The following is a 23,091-nucleotide window of genomic DNA, read 5'->3' as shown; positions in this document are numbered from 1 at the left end:
TATATACAACAGGGCATCATTCAGCCATACAGAAGAGTGAAGTCTTGCCAATTGCAACAACATGGATGGAGCTGGCGAGTATAATGGTAAGTGAAATAAGTCAGTCATAATATACACTATATGATTTCACTCATATGTGGAATTTAAGAAACAAAACAAATGACCACAGGGAAGAGAGAGAGAGAGAGAGAATCCATGAACCAGACTCTTGAACGATAGAGAACGAACAGATGGTTACCAGAGGGGAGGCGGTGGGGGGATGGGTGAAATAGGTGATGGGGATCAAGGCGTGCACTTGTGATGAGCACTGGGTGATGTAGGGAAGTGCTGAATTGCTCTATTGTATGCCTGGAATGAATACAACACTGTAGGTCAACTAATTGAAATTGAAATACGAACTTAAAAAAAAGTACAGCTAAAGCAAAAACAAAACAAAGGAAAAAAGAAACACTCATGGGATACCAGCTGTGGACGTAGCCCTGTGCTAGGTGCAGAAGGAGGGGGTGGGGTCCCACACTACGGAGGCTCACAGTCCGGCTGGGAAGATAACGCCGGCATGCGTGGGAGGTGAAGCAGCAATGTAACGCTCCTGCTGGAAATAATGGCGAGAGCGAAGAAGTTGAAGGTACTGATCAGTCTTCATACAGGCGCACCATCCTGCGGTTCACAGAGCATACCAATGGTGTTATCTTATTTGATACTCAAAACTATCAAAACCAGCCCACCAGTTCTACTAATGAGCAAACTGAGAGTCATAACTTCTCTGAGATCAGATAGGGAGAAAAGTAGCTGAGTTGGACGACTTTCGTTTGGCCCCAAGAATGCCACTGTCACCAAGACACCACGACCGTCTTCCTTTACGTTGCCACGGAACATTGCAAAATGCACATTAGCATTACGTAGTAACATAGGTAACTGCCGTGTGGGGAGTGGATGTAACGGGAGATCAGAGAGCAGGCAGGTCATGAGGCTGGTGGCCGTGGAGAAACAGGTAACTGGGCGGAGCTCAGAGGCTGTGCAGTACTTGGACATGTGAGCCGTGGAGACGAGAGGAGGGCTGCCTCTCTGGCAAGAAGACGTGTGTAGGTAAGAAGAGAAGTGAGAGGGGCGCCTGGGTGGCTCAGTCGGTTAGGCGTCCGACTTGACTTCAGTTCAGGTCACAATCTCATGGTTCATGAGTTTGAGCCCCACATTGGGCTCTGCACTGACAGCATGGAGCCCGCTTGGGATTGATTCTGTCTCCCTCTCTCTCTGCCCCTTCCCCTCCTCCACATTCTCTCTCTCTCTCTCTCTCTCTCTCTCTCTCTCTCTCTTTCTCTCTTTCTCTCTCAAAGTAAATAATTTTTTTTTTTTTTAAAGAAGGGAAATGAGAGTTCAGCCAGATGCCAGAATGATCAGAATGGGGCTCCATAGTGGATCATCCTGGAGGAAAGGAGGAGCCGGGGAGGTTTCTTCCCAAGGCCTGGAGCATTTTTTCTTGTGCCGTAAATAGGAGGGTCCTGCCATTTTCACCTGGACATCCTGGCCTCCTTCAACCCCAGTTCCGTTTATAATCAAATCAAAGGGCTGTCTGCAGTCTTAGCCCAAAGACAGAGTCTGCCTCTTCCGATTTTTTTCTTTTAAAAATGTCAGCGTGCTGCTGAAACGGCAACAGTAGTGAGGCAATAGCAGCTCTCTGACTCACAAAGAGCACATCAAAGAAACAGCCATGATAAGGGGCCGGTAGGAGTTGTGCAAGTCGAGTTTTCCTGACAGTCTTTGAGGCTTAGAGGCCCCTCTGGGCAGCCTCGGGGTGGAAAGAGGCATGTGGTTTTCAGAAATTAGGTGACTCACCACACAGGCGAGGTTTGGGAGCAGAGATAGGGTCCTGGTCTTCTGTAACTCCCAGCCCACAGCCCAGGCCCGGGGCCCTGCATCACTGCACATCTCAGGTCTCCATTAAGCTGAGACTCAGCTGCCCGTCCTCCCAGGCTTCTAGGCATCCATCCAGACATCCTCACATCCACATATCCATCTGTCCACCGTTTCATCTAGTTGTTCAACAAATACCGCGAGCACAGACTTTGTGCAGGTCCTGGGCTAGGTCTAGGAGGATACGGGGGTGGTTGAAACAGAGTCCTGCCTCATGAGGCTGCTTGTGTATTGAGGGAGAGACTTTGCTGAACAAAATAATACTATGTGGAACCAAATCGCTGCCGTGGTACATACCGTGAAGGAAAATACAGGGTTTTGGGGGAGCAGGTGCGCGATAGCAGAGCCTGACCTGGTCTGGGAGGATGGTCAGTGAAAGCAGGGCTAACTAAAAGATGTGGCTGAGAAGTGGACAATCAGCTCTTTAGTACCATCCCTGTCACCATCTCAATCTCTCTACTCCCCACTCCCCAAACACGCGGGCGTGCGTGCACACACACACACAGCCCATGATGAATTAATGGAACAATCGTGGTCTTCTGAGTCTCACAGACGTGGTTTCAAATCCCATAATCTCAACTTCCTATCTCTGTGACTGAATGAATTCTTTACCCTCTCTGGCCCTCCGTTAGAATTCCAGAAGTCTTTCATGAAAACAGCAAAACCCTACACTGGGAGTGATACATCTTGTTCTAATCCCAGTCCTGCCACTGATAGCCACGGCATCTCTTTTGCCACTGTGAGCCTCGTTTTCCCCATCCACCCAGTGGTGGAGTTGAATGCAAGAGTCCTTCCAAGCTGTGAGTCTAGGATTCTGTAATTCCCCAGGAGGTGTGGCCCTGAGCAGAGCTGGTGCACCCTGTCCTTCTTTAGCCATACTCTTTCTGCTGGCTGGTTCCACGTGCCATGACTCCCACCTGCCCAGGTTCCTCCAGACAGAGCAGGGAGCAGAATCAAGAGCTCAGGCTATTCCCACTGTGATCCGTGGGCATTAACACGGGGAATGTGCCTTTGGAAAGATGCACCTGGAGAAGGTAATGCTTGCCTCCACTGGGTCCTTCAATAACAGGGATCTCCGGGGCTTGGGAGGGAGAAATGTATGACTTCACCTCATTCTACACCCAAGAGGGAGCTGCTGATTCTGTGCATAGGCAGGGCACCAACACTTGGGCTGGGGGAGGAGGGATGGGATATGGGGTTGGAGAGGGAAGGGGTTGAGGGCGCCTTCTGCCTGGTGGAATCTTCCACTGAGAGTGAGTAGACGGGCAGAAGTCCAAGCCTCTGTTTCCTGGTCCAGTGTCTGGGGATCAGCCAGTGCGGCCCAGATCTAGGGTCATCTTGTCCTAAATTCCCTCTGAGCTTTATTCAATTCCTTAATAGTTAAAAGTATATTCAGGGGCGCCTGGGTGGCGCAGTCGGTTAAGCGTCCGACTTCAGCCAGGTCACGATCTCGCGGTCCGTGAGTTCGAGCCCCGCGTCAGGCTCTGGGCTGATGGCTCGGAGCCTGAAGCCTGTTTCCGATTCTGTGTCTCCCTCTCTCTCTGCCCCTCCCCCGTTCATGCTCTGTCTCTCTCTGTCCCAAAAAAAATAAATAAAAAACGTTGAAAAAAAAAAAATTAAAAAAAAAAAAAAGTATATTCAGATTTTCTATTCCTTTGTGATTCAGACTTGATACTTCATGTGTTTCTGGGAATTTGCTTATTTCATCTAGGTTATGTGTTTGTGTGTAATTGCTCTGAGCCCTTTTTATTTCTATAGAATTGGGTGTAATGTTGTCACTTCCATTTATGGTTTTGGTCATTTGAATCTCCTGTCTTTTTTTTTTCTTTGTCTATCGAAATGTTTGTTAATCTTGATCTTTTGGAAGAATCAACTTTTGGTTTTGTTGATTTTCTATATTGTTTCTTTATTCTGTATTTTGTTGATCTCTGTTCTCATCTTTATTATTTCTTTCCTTCTGCTGGCTTTGGGTTTAGTTCTTTTTCTAGTTCCTTTCATTGTAAGATTAGGTTGTTGATGGGATAGCTTTATTGTTTTTTAGTGTAAGCATTTATAGCTATAAATTTCCCTCTTAGCACTGCTTCTGCCGTCTCCAATGTTTGGGTATGTTGTGTTTTCCATTTCATTTGTCTCTAAATATTTTCTAATTTTCCTTGTGATGTCTTCTTTGATCCATCAGTTGTGTAAAAGTGTGTTGTTGAGTTTCCATAAGTTTGTGAATTTTCCAGTTTTTCTTCTGTTCTTCAGCCCATTATGAAGATATGTGGTATTGATGTCTGTCTTTATAAATCTATTGAGAATAATTTGTGGCCTAACATATGGTCTATCCTGGAACATGTTTCATGTGCACTCGAGGAGAACATGTGTTCTTGTTCAGTAGAGTGTTCTTTATGTCTGTTAGAACTAATTGGTTTATTGTGTTGTTCACGTCCTGTTTCCTTATTTCTGTCTGGCTGTTCTATTATTGAGAGTGGAGTATTGATGTGTCCAATTATTGTTGTAGAACTGTCTATTTCTTAAAGTCTGTCCATTTTTTGGCTTCATATATTTTGATGGCTTATTATCAGGTCAATAAATATTTCTAATTGTTATATCTTCTTGATATATTGAAGATTTTATTAATATAGTCACTTTGTTCTCTTTTGGTTTGTTTGCATGGAATATATTTTTTCCATCCTTTCACTTTCAACCTATTTGTGTCTTTGGACATAAAGTGAAACTCCTGTAGACAGCATACTTTTGGACCATGTTTTTTAAATTCCTTCTTCCAATCCCTGTATTTTCATTGGCAAATTTAATCCATTTACATTTAATGGTATTACTAATAAGGAGACTTCTGTCATTTTGCTATTTGCTTTCTATACAGTTTATAGCTTTTTGTCCCCCCATTTCCTTCATTACTGTCTCGTGTTTATTTACTTTTTCTGTAGTGAAATGTTTTAATTGCTTTCTTATTTCCTTTTGTATATATGCTATACCTTTTTTCCTTGTGATTACCCAAGAGATTAATTAACATTCTAATGTTATAATATCCTAATTTTAATTGATGCAAGATTAACTTCAATAACATAAAAAACTTTACTTCTTTATAGCTCCATTCCTACTCCTTTCAGTTATTGATATCACAAAATTACATATTTATACTTTGTGTATCCCAAACAATAAACTAAAAGTTGCTTCTTCAGTGCATTAGTCTCTAAGCATAATATGGAGTTTTTAACCAAAATTATGAAACATTTGCCTTTATTTATTTTATTTTTATTTATTTTAATTTTTTATTTGAGAGAGTGAGCACAAGTGGGGGAGAGGAGCACAAGGAGAGAGACAGAGAATCCCAAGCAGGCTCCGAGAGTGCCAACACAGGGCTCTATCCCACAACCCTGGGATCATGACCTGAGCTGAAATCAAGAGTCAGATGCTCAACCGACTGAGCCACCCAGGTGCCCCTAATATTTGCTTTTAGACTATAACGTTTACAAAATGTTTTATTCTCTTAAATCATGTAGAAAACAAAAAGTTGTGTCACAAACTGTTGTTACAATAATAATTTTAAATTGTCAATGTAGTTATCTTTATTGAGATCTTTATTTCTTCACCCAGTTTAGGATTATTATCTAGAGCCCTTTCATTTCAATCTGTAGGACTCCCTTGAGCATTTCTTGCAGGGCAGGTCTGATAATAACAAACTCTATCAACTTTTGTTTATCTGAGAATGAAGGTGTCTTAATTTCTCCCTCACTTTAAATTTTTTTCTTTATTTTTTAGAGGCAGAAAGAGACAGGGCACAAGTTGGGGAGGGGCAGAGAGAGAGCGAGACATAGAATCCAAAGCAGGCTCTAGGCTCTGAGCTGTCAGCACAGTGCCTGATGCGGGGCCCGAACCCACAATCCATGAGATCATGACCTGAGCTGAAGTTGGACGCTCGCTCAACTGACTGAGCCACCCAGGCGCCCCTCTCCCTCACTTTTTTGTTTTTAATTTTTTTTAACGTTTATTTATTTTTGAGAGAGAGAGAGAGAGACAGAGCATGAACGGGGGAGGGTCAGAGAGAGGGAGACACAGAATCCGAAACAGGCTCCAGGCTCCGAGCTGTCAACACAGAGCCCGACGCGGGGCTTGAACTCACAGACCGTGAGATCATGACCTGAGCCGAAGTCGGCCGCTCAACCGACTGAGCCACCCAGGTGCCCCATCTCCCTCACTTTTAAAGAACAGTTTTCCTGGGTATAAGATTTTTGGTTGATAGGCTTTTTCTTTTAGCACTTTGAATATATCATCCCACTGCCTCTGGCCTCCAAAGTCTCTGATAAAACTTATGCTGACAATCTTATTGAGGATCCTTTGTATGTGAGGAGTAGCTTCTCTTGCTGCTTTCTCTCTTTGTATTTGTATTTTTGAGGATCCTTTGTATTTGTATTTGTATTTTCTCTCTTTGTATTTGTCTTTCAATATTTTTATTACAATATGTATTTGTGTGGGTCTCTTTGGGTTCATCTTACTTTGAGTGTGTTAAGCTTCTTAGATGTTTATATTCATGTCTTTCATCAGACTCAGCAGTTTCAAGCTTTTTTCTTCAAATATTTCTGCCCCCTTTTTTCTCTCTTCTCCTTCTGGCATCTCCACACTGCATATGTTGGTGTGTTTAAAAGTGCGTAAAGTGCTTAAAAGCTTAAGGTACCAATAGGTACTTAACCTCTGTTAAGTTTACTTAAATATTTTTTCTCTCTGTTACATAGACTCAATAATTTCAATCATTCTATCTTTAAGTTTATTGATCCTTTCTTCTACCTGCTCAAATATGCCTTTGGATCCTTCTAGTGAATTTTGCATTTCAGTTAATGTACTTTTTAGCTCTACAATTTCTTTTTGGTTTCTTTTTAGGTTTTCTCTTTATTGATATTTCCATTTTGTTCATACAGTTTTCTTGGCTTTCTCCGTGTCTTCCTTTGGTTCTTTGAGCATCGTTAAGACATTTGTTTTAAAGTCTTTGTTTAGTAGGCCAGCCATCTGGCCTTTCTCAGTGACCGTTCCATTGGCTTATTCTTTTTCCTTTTACCAAGCCATACTTTCCTACTTCTTTGCATGTTGTGTGATTTTGTTGTTGTTGCTGTTGTTGTTGAAAACTGGACATTTAAATATAATAATGTTGTGGGGTGCCTGGGTGGCTCAGTCAGTTAAGCATCTGACTTTGGCTCAGATCATGATCTTGCAGTTTGTGAGTTCAAGCCCTGCACTGGGGTCTGTGCTGACAGCTTGGAGCCTGGAGCCTGCTTTGGATTCTGTGTCTCCCTCTCTTTCTGCCCCTCCCCCTCTCACACTCTGTCTGTCTCTCTCAAAAAATAAATAAACATTGGGGTGACTGGGTGGCTCAGTTGGTTAAGCGACCGACTCTTGATTTCGGCTCATGTCATGATCTCACTGTTCATGAGTTCAAGTCCCGCACTGGGCTCCGTGCTGACAGCACAGAGCCTGCTTGGGATTCTCTCTCTCCTTCTTTGCCCCTCTGCTCGTGCTCTCTCTCTCTCTCTCTCTCTCTCAAAATAAACTTAAAAAATAAATACATAAACATTAAAAAATTTTTAAATATAGTAATGTTGTAACTCTGGAAGTCAGATCCCAGCCCTCTCCCCACCCCAGATTTACCATTTTTTTGTTTTTGTTTTTGTTTTGATTGTTAGGTTATTGTGTGTATTGAGGATCAGTCCAAGGTACAAACTTAAGGTTTTCTCAGGTCTTTTCTGAGCCTTTTCCTGGGTATGCTCAGTGAGTTTCTACCCTCCCCCATAAATGCAGTTGCTTTTGAATGTCCTAGTCTTTAAAGTCTGGGAGTCTACTGTCCTTAGTTTTTACTAAAAGGGGGAGAAAGAAAAATAAAGGGAGGAGAAAAAAAGAGCTGGGCCCTTTAAATCCCCTAGAAGCTGCTTCAGCTGGAAAGGAAGGGCAAAAAGGCCAGTTTTGTAGGATATGGGATTCTTGGTTGAGGACGGGGTACTTATGGCCCATCCTGACTCCCACAAGCTGTGTGCAGGCTGCTTCTGGAACATGTGCACAGCTGCCTGCCATGGGGCTGGGCATGGGCAAAGAGTAGCTGCTACTAAGTTAAGAGCTGAAATTGACCCAAATTACCATCCAAGCCTTCTCCTGGAACTTGAAAGCCTTCAATGGGCCTCCCTCCAAGTTCTAAAATAGTTACATTATACAGATTCTGCAATTGTTGTCTAAGGGGGGAGACAGATTCCTGGGGCTCACTACTGCATCGTCTTCCCAGAATCCTCCTTGTATAACATATTTTTAAAAAATAAAATCATCTATGCTGTTTTTAACTTCCTTTCAACTAATCGAGTCAATAGCCATTTGTATCCTCAATATTTTATGGCAGGGTGATCTTGCATTATATGACTATATCCTAATTTATTTAACTATTATTTATTTAGCTATTATTGGACATTTTAGCTGATTTCCCCTTTTTCATCACTACAAACCACATTGCAATGAAATATATACATTTTATTTTCACCATGCATGCGTACATAAATTTATACATGCCTTTGCTCACTTGTCTGATTATTTCATGAGCAAAGAAGAAAGGGAGACTTTGAGTTACTCCTGGAAGAGTAAGGACAGTAAGTACACAAAGGAGATAGGGCTTTCTAGGCAGAAGGGAGAGCTTCAGCAAAGAGCCAAGGGGCTGAAAGTGCATCTCATATTCAGAAGATGTTGAGAACTGTAAAGATATCCAGGCTTTGCTGTTTTCCAAGGTTCTCCCTGGCCGCTCGAGCCCACAGTACAATATCCATACTCTTGGATGTCCTGGGCCATGCTACTCAGGCTTCCTCCCCATGGTCCAGTGGACTGCCCCAGAATCCTAGGCTACGTCCCACACAGTTGGCAACACACGGGCCAACTCCCCTAAAATACGAGGCAGCCACAAAAGGGTGGGAAATATTTTAAGGACAACCTCCTTATGTCTAATTCAGTGTGTAACAAAATACAAGGGTCGGAGGTCTCTTGGTAGTTCTGGGTGAAAAACCCAAGAACCAGAAAGAATCTAGTTATATGGACGTTGAAAATCTCAGGATTTTGCAAATGGTTCAGGCTGGGGTTCCAGGTTAATGTTCTCGGGGGACATGTGGAAAAGTAGAGATTGTCTCTGTGCTGTGATTTATAGGGGGCACCAAGCCAACAGCTGCCTGCCTTCCCCACAAGACCAAAAATTCCCCGTTATGATGTTGGGTAAAGACCGATAATAGAGAGGCACCGATGCCTTCCCCCACTCGAGCACACAGTCCTGTGCTGGGGAAATTACAGCAGTGGCTCTCGCTAGGGCCATATTGCCACCCAGGAGACACTTGGCAAAGTCGGGGGGGGGGCATTTTTGTCTGTCTGGAGGGGGTGGGGCTACTGGAGTCTAGTGGATAGAGGCCACTGGTGCTGCGAAACATCCTACAATGCACACGGCAGACCCCACAACAAAGAATCATCAAGCCCCAAATGTCAATAGTGCCGAGGTTGAGAAACCCTATGGGACAAAGGGATCCGTTTGGGGCATCTCCAGGAGCGTCTGTTTTACTCCACGGCAAATAGAGTAAAACCTTGGATTGCGAGTAACTTGTTCTGCGGGTGTTCTGCGAGATGAGCAAACATTTCTACTACATTTCAACTTGATAAACGAGCGCTGGCTTGCAGTCTGAGTAGGACGTGATGCTGAACCTCACGTGATCACAACCAACCAATGGGTCTTGAAATTCGCTTTGATTGCGCAGGTGCTTTGGATTGTAAGCATGTTTCCCGAACGAAATATGCCCGTGGCCCGAGGTTTTACTGTAATTTAAAATTTTTTTTTTCAACGTTTTTTATTTATTTTTGGGACAGAGAGAGACAGAGCATGAACGGGGGAGGGGCAGAGAGAGAGGGAGACACAGAATCGGAAACAGGCTCCAGGCTCCGAGCCATCAGCCCAGAGCCTGACGCGGGGCTCGAACTCACGGACCGCGAGATCGTGACCTGGCTGAAGTCGGACGCTTAACCGACTGCGCCACCCAGGCGCCCCAATTTAAAACGATTTCATATTAAAATAAGTACGCCTATGAAGGTGTAATAAGGCAGGACAGGTTTATTTCCTTCCCCTCCAACCCCACTCTCCCTCCACTCTCCCACCCCCCTCCCCTCTTCCTGGGGCATAAGACCCATCATAAACCTCATTGGGAGCCTGGCTGAGCCAGGATGAGGAGAAAGGCCATCTGCAATCTGTCTCACAGGGCTCCCTCTGGGGTGGTACCAGGAAGAGGGGAGCAGGTGTGCATGTGAGGGGAAGGGGGCAGTGTGGGCTGAGACGGGAGAGCCAGGTAATGGAGCATAGAGGCTGTGTGTGGGGCGAGAGCAGGCTCCATCTGGGTGGGAGCACAGGGAATGAATGAGAGGAAGGACAAGGGACTCTAACCCAGCAGACAGAAGTAGAGTGGTGCTTGAGAGACCATGGTTAGGAAAGAAACTATCTGCCCTGACAAAGGATGGAGTTATTCCCTAGCTCGCCTGGGAAACTTGTGAGGCGTAACGGGTCGGGAACAGGGAGAATCATCCAGAGAGAGGAGGATAAAAAGAGGCTCCCCATGGAGTAACCCTTCTCTGCCCGCCCACCCTCACCCCTGGGGGCAGCCCGCCTGCCCAGTGACTTTCATGCCTCAGACTGGCCCAGCTTCCCAGCTCCTCTCCCTGCCAAATACCACTTAGAAGCTGCGCTGCCCTACTCAAGAACCATCGACGGCTCCCTATGGCTCGTCTCCTCACCCCCAAATGCCTCTCTCTCTCTGGCTTCCTAGCCCAACGGTTAATTCAAAGAGTATTTATTTTCAAATTCTGTGTTGAAATTGAAAAGGTAACACATGAACGTAATCGAATCACACACAGTACCGAAGTATAAGCGACGAATTCCAGCTTGAGCTCACACCCTCATTCCCCCGGTCTCTCTCCCCAGGGACACCAGAAATAGGCTATCGTATCCGATGATATCCGCGCATGTGTTTTTTCTTCTTACAAGGATAGGATATTATGTAGTTTGCCCTTGACCTTGACTTCGGTGCTTAAAAATACATGTTTGAGATGATTCCTTTTCAGCAAGTAATCCGTCCTATGGCTATCCCACCGTCTAGGCAGACCCTTACTGAAGACCCGGCTTCTGATCTTTGGTAAGATAAACACCAATGCCGTAAACACCCCTGTGCGCTCCCTCTTTTGCAGATGAGCAACGCACAACTCTACCTGGGTATAAACTCCCAGGAGCAGAGCAGCCGGATCAAAGGGCGCACACATTTCCCTCTCTGAGAGATGTTACAAATCTCCCTCAGGGCCGGGCACAGCCCACAACCAGGAGTCTAGTCGTGCACCTCCCCCGGTTCTCAGCAAACGTTGTGATCTCTGCCAATCTGGTAAGTGAAAATCGCTCGGGTTTTAGTTTGCATTTCTTTGATTCTGATTAAGGCTGCGTACCTTTTCATCCATTTCAAAGTCGTCTGTATTCCTTTTGCTGTGAACTGGCTGCTTTCAAGCCCTTTGACGATTTCTTCGTATGGGTACAGAACAAATGTTTATAGACATCCCCTTACATGCCAGATAAGTGCGAGATGGCCTCTGCCCACCCTGTACACTTGGTCCTTGTCCTCTCTTATCGACTCTTATCACTTAGTCCTGCTCCCCCCCTCCACCCTGACTCCAGTCCTGTCCTTGTCGCAGGCCGCGCCTGCACAAGGCAAGGCCGCGTGCTCGGCTCGTGTCATGACTACCTCGTTTTGTTTATGTCATCGTTCAATCTCGAAAACAATTCGTTATAAGAAGCGATACATGTTCTTGGTAGAGTGCGTAGATGATCTAGCAAAGTGTAAACAAGAAAATAAAAAAATCCCATGTGATTTCCAGACAAACACCTTCAGGTACTTCCTTCGATAACACGCGTGCATGTGCCCTGCTTGTAAAACTGCGATCACACTCTACATAGTTTGGTTGCTGCCTTTTCTCCTTAATACTATGTCATTGCAAAATTATTCAAAATTTTTGAATAATTTATATTGGTCAAAAATTTTTCTCCTATGACAATTCCAAAATTTATCTAACCAACCCCCTGTTTATGGATTTTTCCCCTCCCTCCCTCCTTCCCTCCCTTCCTTCCTTCCTTCCTTCCTTCCTTCCTTCCTCCTTTCCTTCCTTCTCATTCCTTCTCTCATTCCTTCTCTCCTTCCTTCCTTCCTCCCTTCTTTCCTTCTTTCCTTCCTTCCTCCCTTCCTTCCTTCATTCTCATTCCTTCTCTCCTTCCTTCCTTCTCATTCCTTCTCTCTTTCCTTCCTTCTCCTTCCTTCCTTCCTCTCTTCCTTCCTCCCTTCCTTCCTTCCTTCTCATTCCTTCTCTCCTTCCTTCCTTCTCGTTCATTCTCTTTCCTTCCTTCTCCTTCCTTCCTTCCTTCCTTCCTTCCTTCCTTCCTTCCTTCTTATTCCTTCATTTCTCCCTCCCTCTCATCCTTCCTTCCTTCCTCTTTATAAAAAATACTGTTTATGTCAATTTCCTTCTGATGAATTCCTAGAAAATTCGGAATTCTGATGAATTCCTAGAAAAGCAATGACAATTACTAGAGGTGACCATTTTCATGGTTCTTGATTTGGTGGATCGGCTCGTTCAAAACATATTTCACCTCCTTCTAGTATGTCTAGATAATGGACGGCTAAAAACCAAGACTCCATTACAGCGTGCATTCTAGATGCGATTTGGGCTCTGCTAATGAGATGAACTTCTAGGAGTGTGATTCAAGGCTGAGTCACGAGGCGGGACGGCCAGTGGTATGGAGCATCTTTGCCACCACAGATCAGGACGCAGGTGACCCAGTTCTGGAATCGTGAGTTATGGTGACCGTTCCCTTCTGATCAAGGCAGACGCAGCCACTCCGGTGACAGCCCGTTCTGGTCCGTGCTTCTGGGACATGTCCCTGGACGCCCAGCCCGGGGTGTGTTACTTCGACTTCCAGATGATTCTGGGAGCTATCTATTCTCCTTACTAAATCCATTTCTGCTTAAGCTAGCTGAATGGCTTCTAAGAACAACTAAGAACACTGACCAACAAAATCCCCGTTTGGCAAAATGTCCTCCAGGAAGGTTGTACCAATTTCTGGTCCTGCTAGGTGTGCGATGACACAACCCCAAGAGCGTTTAGGGAAAGTTTGATTCTCTCCTCAGGGGGTGTGGTCAGGGAAGGCATTTTTTTTTTTTTAATGTTTGCTTATTTTGAGAGAGAGAGAGACAGAGAAAGCACGAGCTGGGGAGAGGAGCAGAGGGAGCGAGAGAATCCCAAGCAGGCTCTACACTGTCAACACAGAGCTCGATGTGGGGCTCGATCTCATGAACCGTGAGATGATCGTGACCTGAGCAGAAATCAGGAGCCGGATGCCCAAGTGACCGAACCCCCCGGGCACTCCAGGGAAGTCGTTTCTAAAGAAGGAAGCTGAGAACTGGGATCCTGGCCCGGAAGATCAGTGTCTGTACTTTGTATGCCGGGAACCGGGCCATGCTGTTGGCATCCATTAATCTCACCATCCTTACAACTTCACGAGAGATGTGGAATCACCCCCATTTCACAGAGGGAGACACTGAAACTCAGAGAGGTTGTTTGACTTGCCCAAGGACAGCTAATTCACACAGATCATGGGCTACAACCACAGATGGGCTGGACCCCAGAGTCCACACTTGGCTCGTGGCCATGGGTCTACCTTGCTAGTCCATTCCTATGCCCAGGGTTATCTGCCATGAGTAGACACTTGCTCCCGTCCCTGGCACCTCTCTGAGCCCGGGGCATCATGACAGCACCAGTGACACCGGGTTCCTCTGCTGCTGTTTCCTGGGACCCCCCTCTTCCATCAATCCCCTCCAGAGCCTCGGGCAGATGCCCAGTCGACTGATGTCCACCAGGCACCCCCGATGTGCCAGGCACCGGTGCCCACTGCCCAGCGCTTCACCTGGTCCCATCTGCTCCGGGAAACATCCCTGAGAGGTAGCAGCACAATCGTTGTTTCACACGTTCAGAGAGCTTAGGTAATTCAACCAAGGCCACGTAGCTGGTAAATGTTGAAGTGCAGACACAAGCCAGCTCCGTTGGATTTGAGAGCCTGGGCTTAACACGGGACCACATTCCCCAAAGAACGGGAAAAATGTCACCTGCGTCACCCTAACCCCAAATCAATCAGCGGGAACATCCCCGTCGACGGGCGAATCGATGTCACTTTTTCCTGACGAGTTGCCCTAGGAAGGACTCGGCATCTCTTCCGTGATGTTTCTGCTCAAAGCACAGGGCCTGGGTCTGATCACAAGGAAGCATCATAGGGCAAGGCCAAGGTGAGGGGCATTCTACAAAATACATGGCCTGTGCTCCTCCCAAATGTCAGGGTCACAAAAGACATATAAATGCACGGGAGCCGTTCCAGACTAAGGAGACCTGACCATCACGTGTGAGACCTGATTGGATCTCGGGCCAGAAAAACATTGCTCTAAAGGCCATGATAGGTCAACTGGCATGAGAGTTTGTTGATGTGGTTGTATGAGAAAATGTCCTTGTTGCTCGAAAATGCATGCTGAGGTAGCTAAGGGGGAGGGGAATGGTCATGACATAGGAAGAGTGGTGTGTATAAATAGGTAAGTCAGTGTTTGCCGTGTCACAGGTCCTCAATGAATGGGGATCAGTTACCTTTCTTCCCCCAGTGAGGACCTGCCATGTGCCAGGCACGGACCTACCTACTTACCCAATGATGCCCATTTTACAGATGAAGAAACTGAGGCTTAGAGAACCGAAGTAACCGGCCCGGGGCACACAGCAGTTAGTGGTTGGGCAGGCAGAGGGGCAGCAGAGGAAGGGCATTATTAGTATGGCACCCTCCGTGGCTGGTCCCAGACTGGTTCCCCTGAGCGCTGAGTGGGGGGCAGAGATCCCAAGCCGTGGAGACCACTTTGGGAGGATGCCCAGTGAGGGGACGGGATGTTGGGAGAGGAGCCCCAGGCCTCCCACGCCCTCAGCTCTAGGACACAGCCCCGATTGTGACAGGGCTGACAGAAAGGAGAAAAGAGGGCCAGTATCCAGGCCAGCAGGAGCTCAGAGCTACAGCTCTCCCGGGGGAATCACAAAGTCCCGTAACTGAATCTGAATCCCAGTTCCACCTGCCTTTAGTCAGAGCCCTCTGCTATGGTGACCAGTGTCCCAGTCAACCCTGACCTCAGGCCCAGCCATCCGGGAGAAGGGTCTGCTAAATGAATTGGCAAAGAGGAGTCAATACCTATACATTAGGTAGCATCCCCTGATTTTATTTTATTTTTAATTTTTTTTGATGTTTCTTTGAGAGGGAGAAAGAGAGAAGAGAGCAAGGGAGGGGCAGAGAGAGAGGGAGACACAGAATCCCAAGCAGGCTCCAGGCTCCGAGCTGTCAGCCCAGAGCCCGACGCGGGGCTCGAACTCACGAACTGTGAGCTCGTGACCTGAGCCGAAGTCGGACGCTTAACCGACGGAGCCACCCAGGCGCCCCAGTAGCATCCCTTTATTTAACTGGCAACCCCAGGAGATCATGACGCCTGACTTCCAATGAATAAAGCTCTCATTGTAGAACTTGAGGCACAATAGTAGGCTCTGAGGGAGAAATGTTGACTTGGAACCAATGGAGAAGACACGCACACCCGTAGCCTGAACAATCACCGTTTCATAAGACCTCACGCCACCCAGAGCAGTCTCCTTCCCCAATCTGAAACTGGAATCCACGTAAAGTATCCCCACCAGTGGTCATCTGGTTTGATTGCCTCGAGTGTCAGGGAGCTCATTACCTCATGAGGCAGTTTATTCCATCTTGGACAGCTGCTGGGTAGCTTCATTGCATAATAGCTAGCATGATCCATTTTTTTCCAGGACTCCAGCTGGTCTCTCTGATGGTGGCTGGCTGGGGCTGACTGTGTTCCAGCTGGAACAGGTGTGCACTTCTCCCTGTGACAGCACAGAATCAGTCAGCGTTCCTCACACCCGAGGTCAAACATTTGTCGCCTCTCCATGGCAGCAGCAGTCGGCCTGCCTTATTTTTCCACATCGGAAGAATCCGATTATAGCAGTCCTCTTCTGGGGTTACATGTCATAGACTTCTCTGACATCAGGTTGTATTTAAAGGCTCGGCGCCGGGACTGTCCCCTGCCACACCCCACCAGCCTCGGCTGCTTCGTTTTCCTATCAGTTCCTTTTGGTAACACGTAGGTCAAGCCCCCGAGTCTCAGTTGAGTGTTACACGCCGGGAATGGTGGCGACAGAGGTCCGGGACCTGGCCCTGCCCTGCAGAGGCTTACGGCGCTGTCTGGAAGGCACTGTGCCCACGAAAGAGACACCAAGCTAAGCACTCCTGATCTGCCTCACTCTACATGGGAGTGAATAACATGAAATACAATAGGGTCTGGTGCATCAACATTTGGCTCTGACAATGCCTTCTGGGATGGGGGAGGCGAGGCCGGCTATCACTGGCATGATCGGGGCATACTTCCTGGGGTTGGTGGCCTCTGGGTACGTTTTGAAGAGTGGTTGGAAGGGGCTTTGCAAAGCGAAGGGGTCCAGCCGCCATAACTACAGAACGAGGGCTTAACCACAATGGAAGTGCATTTCTCCTTCACGGAACTGTGGTGATATCTGAAGCAGTCCAGGGCCAGGATGGCAGTTTCAAGGGTTTGGAGACCCGAGATTCATCCGTTGTATTGCTCTGCTCTTGTCCATTGGCAACTTTTATCATATGGTCCAAGATGACCCAGCCTCTGCCATCATATGGGTTCAGCCGACGGAAAGAAAAGAAGAAAAGTGGAGGTTGAGGAAACACCAGTCCCATTAAGGCCAGACATGACCCAGACCTGGCACACACTATTTCCCTCATGTGTCACTGATAGAGCGTGGGCTCCGGGCCACACGGCCTCCGGCAAGGGGGCCTGGGGACTAGGGCCTTTAGTTCTATTACTAAAGGCCATGGGAAGAGCGGGTCCTTGAAGGGAACCAACAGTCTCTGCCAGAGGAGGGTCCCGGGCAGCAGGAGATGGGCGTGAACTTGGCCTGGGAGCGTGGGGAGGAAGAGTTGAGTCCTCGAGGCCCTCACACGGGGCAGCCCTGGGAGGAGAACTCTGGCAGATAGGTGGGAGGCGCGGGGCCTTACTTAGCAGGTAGGGTTCATCTGGCACCTCATCCTGAGGCCGCAGAGAATGTAAAGGGGCCTTGGTGAGCACGGGGATGAATTCACAGAATTCCACACCTGAGCTTTGTTCTATAAACAGACACGTTCCTGATAAATCAGAGCATTTACAATCGTCCCCTGTTTTATCTATCTATTTATTTATTATTATTTTTTTAATGTTTAGTTTTTGAAGGAGGGAGAGAGACAAGGTGTGAGCAGGGGAGGGGCAGAGAGAGAAGGAGACACAGAATCTGAAGCAGGCTCCAGCCTCTGAGCTTGTCAGCACAGAGCCCGATGTGGGATTCGGACCCACAAACCACGAGATCATGACCTGAGCTGAAGTCAGACGCTTAACCGACTGAGCCACCCAGGCGCCCCTTTACTTATTTATTTTTAAATGTTTACCTATTGGTTTTGAGAGAGCACTCGTGTATGTGTGAGCGTGCGCGAGACCAGGGGAGGGGCAGAGAGGGAGTGGGAGAATTCCAAGCAGGCTCCTCACCGCCAATGCAGAGACTGACAGGGGCTCGAACTCACAGACTGTGAGATCATGACCTGAGCCGAAACCAAGAGTCTGATGCTTAACTGACTGAGCCCCCCAGGTGCCCCTGTCCCCTATTTTAAAGTAGCCTAGAGGAGAGGGGCCAGCAGGGGGTTGCAACTTAAAGAAACCCAGTGGGTCATTTTGCAACTCGGAGAATCCTTGGGTCAAATGAAAGGTTACTTCTCCATTAACCTTTTCGCGGTAAATCCCTCATCGCATACACCTTTTTGGGTACAGGTTTGTATACCTGTGTAGTGACTTTGCCCGACTGGAAGGATCTGCTCACATCAACATCACGCGATCAGCAGACTATCCCCGTTTGAAAGATGCGGAGACTCAGGCTTTTGTCTCCACCCCCCCCCCACCCCCGCCGTGTCCCCTTCCAGAAAACAGGTGGGTGTCTCCAGCAAGACTTGCCCACACCTGACCCACCAGGGTGCCTCTCCCGCGCCCCCTGCTCCTCTCTGGCAGTGTTCATCGAGCCGGAAAGGGTAGGAGGCTGAATGTCAGGGAACCCCCCCACCCCAGGTAAAGTCTGGGATTCTCTGAACGAGTTGCTTCACGCCCCCTGTTGGGGTTTTGCAGAGACAACACTCCTCTCCCCCTCCTGGGGTTCAGAACATATCGAGGGATCCCTGCAGGGCCACTCAGATAGAAAGCAAAATGGCGGCTTTATTCTGGTAAGTGCTGCACCTGCAGATGGGGCTCGGGTCTGCGGGCAGACTTTCCCACCCAGGTGCAGACCCAATGGTTGACCGCAGACCCCCTCGCAGCAGCAGGCCCGAAGGCACCCTCCCCGCAGGCAGGCAGGTCCCCAGGAGGCGGCACCAGGAAGGGCGGGGCCATGGTTTCCGTTTCTGTCCGAGGTCACCATTCAGGTAAGCCTCGGATCCCTCCTAACACGCTTCATGCCTCAGTTTCCCTACTTGTCGGACGGGATTGATGAAACCCACTGTCTGCCTCCAGTGGGGGCAGTGCCTTGAAAGGCAGATGGCGAAGTGCCTCGAAACACCGAACATGTGAAACGGGCTTATTTGGGGGTCCGTTCTCCTAGTTTTCTCACCAGCTTCGTGTCTGTGTTACACCACTCGCTCACCCGTTCCTTCAAGGAGTGCGTATGTTGGGTGTAAGCTGGGTGCTGAGAGAAGCAAGAGCAGATCTCCTGCTCAAGGAGGCAGAAGACTTGGGGCTCATCTGGCCCAAGTCCCCGCCTGCGGGTGAGGAAGTAGAGCTCAGATCAGTGAGGGGCCTCGCCCAAGAGCTGGGACAGCAGGGCTGCCGCCGAGCCTCCACTCTGCCCCAACATGCCCCGCCCCTGGCGAAGTCCCCGCCTGCCTGACGCTTGAATGCTCTCTCCCCTCCTCGCTAGCTCTCCACACCGATTCCGTTTTGTCTTCGAGAAAACTCCAGACCCGTTTTCTCGGCGGAACCGTTGTTTATTCTGGCCACCCCTTCCTTGCATCTCACTAAACCCTTATTATCCTCTGTGCTCATCTCTGCACTTGACTTTCTCCTGTGGTTTTATGAGGCTGTGTGTCACCTCCTCACTTAACTGCCCCAGGCCCCTTGTCTTGGGCACAGGGCTGGACACGCAGGAGGGGTCAGGGAGGGCACGAGGACTGACGGCCCGCCGGTGGATCTAGCCGGCCAGGGAAGGTGGCAGGCTGGCCATGATCTCATTTTCCCCTTTTGCTGACATGCTCCTAATTCGGCTTTATGAGATTTTTCTGGAGTGTCAGCTGTGCTGTTTTGAGCTGGACCGCGAAGGGCAGAATGTCCAGAGGCAAGGGGAATGGTATGTGGGAAGGGCTTGGCACAGGGAAGGGAGTCTGCAGTCCTTCCCAGCCTCCGGCAGGGTCTCAAAATGTTCTGGCCCACTTTGGAGTCTTAAAGGGACATGTCCAGGAAAAAAACACACAACGCTCAGAGAGATTTGGGGAATGTGGACCATAGGGAGCACTTTGCAAAAGGCCAAGGGTTAGGCCCTTCAAGGCAAATCACCTACAGACGGAGGAGTCGGGGCTGGGGTCCAGATACTGGCAGTGCGCTCTCGGGGGATGCCATCTTGACCCACATGGGGGATTCCCCACAAATGACTCAGCCACACTGGCCAGTGGTCCCTGCGTGGTCTCCGGCGGGCCACCGCTCTGTGCCTCAGATTCCTCATCTATCAAAACAAGATGCAGTTGAATTCTATTGCCGGTCATAAGTTAGTCCCGGGTGTTTTATTTTTAACCTTGGATTGTTTCTATATTTAAGCGTTGGACTATTTTACATTAAAAACTGTATTTTATAGATGCTTTTTTTTTTTTTTTTCAACGTTTTTTATTTATTTTTGGACAGAGAGAGACAGAGCATGAACAGGGGAGGGGCAGAGAGAGAGGGAGACACAGAATCGGAAACAGGCTCCAGGCTCCGAGCCATCAGCCCAGAGCCTGACGCGGGGCTCGAACTCACGGACCGCGAGATCGTGACCTGGCTGAAGTCGGACGCTTAACCGACTGCGCCACCCAGGCGCCCCTATAGATGCTTTTAAAAAGCCGGAAGGTGCAGAAATCCTCGGCCTGCGGGACGATGAGCGGTGTGGCAGTCACCCCCTCCCCCCACCCAGGTCCTGGCTCTCCTCTTCTGACACGACCTTGCGGGCCCCCCTCCCCCTCCCCGCCACTGAGGCATTCGGGTTTGTCCCCAACTCTTGCCCTGACCTGATCACAGTCTTCCTGTAGGCCTTTCCGGCGAGAGCACTGGGGATTTGGAGTGGAAAGTGGGAAGGGAGGTCAGACGGAGCCGCAGGGTCCGGGAGAGCCGGCCTGGGTTCTAGCCCAGGCCGTGCCTACACTGACTCACTGGCCACCCCGGGGGGGAGCCACCCTCCCTCTCTGCCTTCATCTTCCTCATCTATTAAAAGAGGGAGTTGGTCATACCCATCAATAAGATCCTTTCAAGTTTTTGCATTCTGTGACCCTATGAAAATGCCATTTACCAGAAGTGAAATGGGCTGTGACTTCCATGTTGAGGAATCTGGCTGTCCCGCCCGTGCAGGCGCCATGGGTGCCAGTGGGGAGAGAGAGAAGAAGGGACCGACGGGTGGCTCAGGGGATCCTCACTGTGATCTCCGAGCAAGTCTGTGGCTCAGGCAGGCCTTCTCCAGCGGCCGGTGGAGTGAGAGGCAGCCCGGTCTCCTGGAATTCCTTCCAGGTCGAGGTCCTGAAATTCCCCCAGCCCCACCCTTTCCAGAAGCCCGAGGCTCTGGGATAAAGCTGAGGGTGTACAAACCAAGCATTCACAAGAGTGGACCCACAGCCAAATTCTTGGCTACTCCGTGCCAACAGAGACTTCTAGACGGAGCCCTGGGGCGAGGGCAGAGTGCTGGGTCACAGCGCTCAGCGGGAGAAGCCCGCTCTGGGGTGGCGAGGCCTCTGTGTTCCCTCCAGCTCTTTCCTGACGGGCCATTACTTAGTTGTCTGGGCCTCAGTTTCTCTGTTTGTCAAACAGGCTGGAAACAAACAAAAAGTAAGCCTGTTCTCTCTGTCTTCTAGAGAGAAAAACATTAGAGAGCAGAGGCCAGATTCTTGGAGAAGAGATGAATGCCGTCCCCCCATCCCCCCACCGCCGCCCCAGGGGACCCGTGGGGGTTTCTCAGGGTCCTCTCTGTGGTTTATGTGTCACAGTTTCTCTGGGATGTTCCCACTTGCCCTGTACCATCGGGGGCCTGCCTGGCTCAGCCCGGGGCAGGCAGGCGCCACACCGCTGACCCCCTAGTCGGAATGGCTTCCCAGGAGGCACCATCCGGGGACCCGCACCCTTTCAGCTGCCAACTGCATGCCCTCTTTCACAGCCCTCTCTGCCTCAGGACTCCTCAGCAAGAGAGGCCCTTCCTCATCAGCAGGGCAAGGGGCCTCCTGGTTGGGGGAGGGCCCCACAGGAGCGCAGAATCCTGGGAGGACTCAACGTAAGGGCCCTCAGATGCAGGGACTCCTGGCCTCCGCGGTTCCCTCTCTAGCCTGTCTCGAGGCTGAGTGCCAGGGAGTTAGGGTCCAAGGGACTGAGTCCTCCAGCCTCAAAGGAATCAGAGGTGGCCCCTGTCCCCTACCGCTCTGCACCCCCACCCCCTTGGTTCAAGATCGTCCCCTTGGTCCTTCAGCCCCGGAGATGACCAGGGATAAATCGTGCACACATCATTCCTTCCCCACCCACCATTATCTGGAGGCAGCATCCCTCTGCTAGGGAATCGGAGGTGCCGTGATACCCTTTCTCTAAGGTTCTGTGCAGCCATAGAGCAGTGCACAGGGGCTGGCCGGGCCTGAGCAGGAGACCTGGGAGGAGTGAGGCCCTGGCGGCCGGCCTCAGGCCCACCTGCTGGGTGAATGCCCGGAGCCCTGTCAGGCAGCTGGACTAGCCCGCCCCACGTGGGGCTGGGGGGCCACAGGTGACTGCGAGAAGCGGTCGGCCAGGAGACGTGAGTCCCACTGGGCAGGTTCTGGTCCCAGGCCCGGATTTCCCTGTAGGTGGACACTGTCTCCCCGAGTCTCGGCTGCAGGGGGAGACAGCGGTCAGGGAGATGGGGCTTTGCCAAGGGCTTGCATGCGCATTATCGTAAGGAAACCTCGGAGCGCCCTGGGAAGGTGGGGGCTGCTCCCAGTTCACCCAGTTGCCCGCACATGGTCTGTAGGAGTGGAGCTGAGACTCACAGACCCGGCTCTTCTCTGGCCAACCCCGCGCTCTTCCCAAGACCCCATAATTAGAGAGGTTCAGCTTCCGTGTGCAGTGCGGGTGAAAAACAGAGTAACTTATTGATGAATGTCTTCATTACTTATTGATAGCCCGCCTACTTCGAAAGAATTGTCAACCAACTTGCAATATGGAGCTTCGATACGGTCTGAAAATAAGGTAACGCACGCTCAGAGTCTTGGTAACAAGAAAGCGGAGGCCAGGGGTGGGAACTGAGAAAGGCCGAAAGGCGAGTTGCCACGGGGAGCCCTCCCGGGTGCCCGACATCATAGAAGGTTCTGCGCAACGTGCGAAATAGTCTGATGCCCTCTCCGAGCTAATGAACAACTGGATGGTCACAGTTACCTAATAGTCATGATTCACTGAACGCTTACTTTGGCCAGACGCTATTCTGAGCACTTTGCTTTTGTTTTTTGTTTTTTGGGTTTGGTTTTTTTTTTTTTTTTAGATAAATTTTTATCTTGGAGTAATTTTAAGATTCACAGAAAAGTTGCAAAGAGAGGACAGGGTTCCCCCGGCCCTCACTCAATTTCTCATAACGCTAGCGTCTTCCGGAACCGAGACGTGTTGGTCGCAACCGAGATATTAACGCCCAGTGTATCATTATCAGCTAAACGACAGACTTTATCGGGAGTTCCCGGTTTTTCCACCAATGTCTCCTTTTCTGTTTCAGGATAAAATCCAGGCTATCACATCG

General features: G+C 49.2%; 1 long non-coding RNA gene across 1 annotated transcript; it reads left to right on the top strand.

Moving 5' to 3' along the window:
- The first annotated feature begins 276 nt into the window (after nucleotides 1–276).
- Nucleotides 277–22,786, top strand: LOC131516344 (uncharacterized). The gene is made up of 3 exons (XR_009264004.1): nucleotides 277–1,086; nucleotides 11,149–11,336; nucleotides 22,487–22,786. It is a non-coding gene; the product is annotated as an uncharacterized LOC131516344 (long non-coding RNA).
- Nucleotides 22,787–23,091: the final 305 nt, after the last annotated feature.

The sequence above is a fragment of the Neofelis nebulosa genome, chromosome 7 (assembly GCF_028018385.1).
Source record: "Neofelis nebulosa isolate mNeoNeb1 chromosome 7, mNeoNeb1.pri, whole genome shotgun sequence".
NCBI classification, from domain to species: Eukaryota; Metazoa; Chordata; class Mammalia; order Carnivora; family Felidae; genus Neofelis; species Neofelis nebulosa.
The sequence above is the reverse complement of the archived record's forward strand: the minus strand, read 5'-3'. Positions and strand labels throughout refer to the sequence as shown.